At 46.9% G+C, this 4,431-nt stretch overlaps 1 pseudogene; it reads right to left on the bottom strand.

Moving 5' to 3' along the window:
- The window catches only part of LOC108521442 (dehydrodolichyl diphosphate synthase complex subunit NUS1 pseudogene), a 16,639-nt pseudogene extending 12,970 nt beyond the window's left edge, over window positions 1-3,669 (bottom strand).
- Between the last annotated feature and the right edge of the window lie 762 nt (window positions 3,670-4,431).

The following is a 4,431-nucleotide window of genomic DNA, read 5'->3' as shown; positions in this document are numbered from 1 at the left end:
AAAAAAAAAAAAAAAAAAAAAAAAAAAAAGGCAAGCAAGCCCAGATGCATGCAGGTAGCAGAGGAAGTTGGTTTTCAGAGACAGAGAAGAACAAAGCAGATGGAGAGAAGGAAGCAGGGTTGCCCTAGCAGACAGAGCTGCTGCCCTGCCTAGATCTCCTCGGCTCTCGTTCACCAGCCCTGTGCATGCTCACAGCCCAGTTTCTGCAAACTCTGTCATTCATGGCCCTCGCCAGTGACTTTCTGAAGATTGCCTTTGGGTGTTGCAGGCATCCCACCCATATGGACAGCGAGAAGCCCCCAGGAGTTTTCTCTTCTCCCCATTACCTCCAGCCCCACCCCTACCCATGGCTGTGACCCTCAGTTGGCTCGTGTGCAAGAGAAAAGGTCCAGCTCCATTGCTTGAGGCAGCACACACCCTGAGGTCTCATTGACACTCCCGAGCTCCTCATTCCCACACCCCTTCACCAGTTTCCCCTGGGAGCACCTCCTGGGAGCATCTCACTTCCACCCGAATCCCTGGCGTTTAGGAGAACAGATGTGAAACCAGGCAGCTCAGAGGAATGGAGGGAGCACCCTGGGCCTGAGGATTGCTAGTTCTCATCCAGGTCCCTTGGGAGACTCAAAGCTCTTCCAGTTTGTGGCTTCTATGACATATTCCTCAATCTTCAACCAGCTTCCTATTTGGGTTAAATTTCAACCAGCCCATTTCTGAAAATCTTGCTGCAGGCACCCAGCATTCCCCCAGGGCTAGCATCATCTCATCTCCCAAAGGTCTCGGTCTTTCACCGCAACCACTGATTTCCAATTGACTGGCATCTGGGAGATGAAATTATCAGCAAAGCAAGTTTAGAATTTATCAGAAGCTTTTCCTGGAAAGTGGTTTTCAGTAGGATTTCTAGACCTTTAAATCACTCATCATGGCTATTTTTGGCCCTGTGTATGCTTTTGCATTTATTTCTGGACATTTAAAAATGAAATATACATTTATTTTTATAAAATAAATATAAATTTAATATACATATTTTATAAGTAAATCTGTATCACGTATGTGTGTATTATTCTTGTCCTAGAACAGCATTTTAATATAATTAACAGCTTTAAAATATTCTTTTAATGGGAAGTTCATGTCTTTTGCCGTTCCAAACATATTTATATACATGTTTTTTCTATTTATAAGTCTATAAATAGACTTATCCAAAAGTCTATTTATAGAAAAAAAACCAGCCCACGTTCCTTATTTGGTATGTGTGCTTCTTCCTTCTTCTACTCTAGCCTGACTGAAAGTATTTTTGTGGCTGATTAAAGGGTTTTTGTTGTTGTTGTTCTTTCCTAAAAGCCATGGATTTCATTGGATATTAATTATCAGGTTCCTCCCTGGCTGCGATGAAAAGTAATATTGCCTAATAGACTTTTCTGTCTATAGAGCAGCTGTTTCCATTATAAAGAGAACACATTATGCAGCAATTATCCATACAGAAAACTAGAAAGAAATGAGATAAATCACCCTTAGACCTGCCAGAAGCCATATTTCCAAATAAGTCCCCTCACCTCCCAGGCTTCAGCATCCTTCTTAATGAAATGAGGTGGTAGACCCAAAAGACACCAATGATTCTTTAAAATGCTCAAAAAGAAGATATTGGGGCTGCGTGCGGTGACTCATGCCTGTAATCCCAGCACTTTGGGAGGCCGAAGTGGGCGGATCACAAGGTCAAGAGGTCGAGACCATCTGGGCCAACATGGTGAAATCCCGTATCTACTAAAAATACAAAAAAAAAAAAAAAAAAAAAAAAAAAAAAAATTAGCTGGGCGTGGTGGCACATGCCTGTAGTCCCAGCTACCCAGGAGGCTGAGACAGCAGAGTCGTTTGAACCTGGGAGGCAGAGGTTGCAGTGAGCCAAGATCACGCACCACTGCACTCCAGCCTGGTGACACGGGGAGANAAATGGCCTAGAGAAGAAAAAGCCAATAAATCTAACACCCAGACCCCTTCATTGATAATGGATAAATAGAAATGTAATCATGTATACCAAACATTCCACTGGCGGGCTGGGCATGGTGGCTCATGCCTGTAATCCCAACACTTTGGGAGGCCGAGGTGGGCAGATCACCTGAAGTCAGGAGTTTGAGACCAGCCTGGCCAACATGGTGAAACCCTGTCTCTACCAAAAATACAAAAATTAGCTGGGCATGGTGGTGGGCGCCTGTAATCGCAGGTACTCAGGAGGCTGAGGCAGGAGAATTGCTTGAACCCGGGAGGCGGAGGTTGCAGGGAGCTGAGATTGCACCACTGCACTCGAGCCTGGGCAACAAGAGCGAAACTCCATCTCAAAGAAAAAAAAAAAAAAGAAACTGCCTTTTCCACTGAACAATATGCCTGCTAAGGCCCGCTTCCCCACACTCACCACTGAACATGATCCTCAGGTGTGAGCAGCGAGTAACCTCTTCATTCTTCTTCTTATTCAAATATATCTATTTTTATAAGCTCTTGAATATTTTGTTCTTTGGGTTCTCAGGACTATTTGTTCAGTTCTATAACCATTGTTTACTTGATTCTGTGTGCCTCCTTCTGTGTACACCATTGTTTATCATCTGTCCTTGGTGGTGTCACCCATGCATGACCCTGCTGTCTTTAGATAACTTCCCATTTCTTTTTCAAAAAAGAGCATCGCTTGTCATTTTATCATGGATTCTTCAGAATTTTGCTTTTGTGAAGCCTTTGTGCCTTTTGAGCCAACTAAGCTTTGGAGTGGAGTGAGATCTTTTTCTTTTCCCTGGACTTTTTTTTTTTTGAGACGGAGTCTCGCTCTGTTGCCCAGGCTGGAGTGCAGTGGTGCTACCTCGGCTCACTGCAAGCTCCGCCTCCCGGGTTCACGCCATTCTCCTGCCTCAGCCTCCCGAGTAGCTGGGACTACAGGCACCCACCATCTCGCCTGGCTAATTTTTTTGTATTTTTAGTAGAGACAGGGTTTCACCGTGTTCGCCACGATGGTCTCGATCTCCTGACCTTGTGATCCGCCCGCCTTGGCCTCCCAAAGTGCTGGGATTACAGGCATGAGCCACCGCGCCTGGCCAGACTTTTTATTTATTTATTTATTTTGAGATGGAGTTTCACTCTTGTTGCCCAGCCTGGAGTGCAATGGTGAGATCTTGGCTCACCTCAACCTCCACCTCCCAGGTTCAAGTGATTCTCCTACCTCAGCCTCCCGAGTAGCTGGGCTTACAGGCATGCGCCACCATGCCGGGCTAATGTTTTGCATTTTTAGTAGAGATGGGGTTTCTCCATGTTGGCCAGGCTGGTCTCAAACTCCCGAACTCAGGTTATCTGCCTGCCTCGGTCTCCCAAAGTGCTGAGATTACAGGCGTGAGCCACCATGGACATTTTTGACCACCTGGCCTCCCATGGACATTTTTGACATCTGCTTCCCTGAACCCAGAGCAGGGGATCCAATTCCAAGTGGACCAGGCCAGGCCTATTCTGGTGCTTTCTGAGGATCTGTTGTTTTGCCCATTCCTCTGCCCAGATATAGCAACACACACACACGCACAAGCACACGCGCACACGCACACACGTGCACACGTGCACACACACGCGCGCACATGCACACGCACACACACGCACACGCACATACACGCGCCCACGCGCACACACACGCACGCACACGCACATGCGCACGCACGCTCGCACACACACGCACGCACACGTGCACACACACACACGCACACGCACTGAAACCCTGCACTCGATGGCTCAATGGTTGCTCTAGCAACTACCGTTGGCTTCTTGGTCACAGTAGGGTGTTGAACTGGGGCAAAGACATCTGGTTCAAATCAAGCCAATAGATTTTCTTTCCTGGGAATATGTACCTTGACTCAGAGTCTATTAGTCTATCTCTTCAAGGAATTTACATGAGAAACCTCATCTCTACTAAAAATACAAAAATTAACTGGGCGTGGTGGTGGAGGTTGCAGTGAGCCAAGATTGCACCAGTGCACTCCAGCCCGGGCAAAAAAATGAGACTGTCTCAAAAAAAAAAAAAAAAAAAAAAAAAAAAAAAAAAAAAGGCAAGCAAGCCCAGATGCATGCAGGTAGCAGAGGAAGTTGGTTTTCAGAGACAGAGAAGAACAAAGCAGATGGAGAGAAGGAAGCAGGGTTGCCCTAGCAGACAGAGCTGCTGCCCTGCCTAGATCTCCTCGGCTCTCGTTCACCAGCCCTGTGCATGCTCACAGCCCAGTTTCTGCAAACTCTGTCATTCATGGCCCTCGCCAGTGACTTTCTGAAGATTGCCTTTGGGTGTTGCAGGCATCCCACCCATATGGACAGCGAGAAGCCCCAGGAGTTTTCTCTTCTCCCCATTACCTCCAGCCCCACCCCTACCCATGGCTGTGACCCTCAGTTGGCTCGTGTGCAAGAGAAAAGGTCCAGCTCCAT

This window comes from Rhinopithecus bieti, unplaced genomic scaffold (genome assembly GCF_001698545.2).
Source record: "Rhinopithecus bieti isolate Rb0 unplaced genomic scaffold, ASM169854v2 scaffold_2254, whole genome shotgun sequence".
NCBI classification, from domain to species: Eukaryota; Metazoa; Chordata; class Mammalia; order Primates; family Cercopithecidae; genus Rhinopithecus; species Rhinopithecus bieti.
This window is presented reverse-complemented; position numbering and strand designations above follow the sequence as displayed.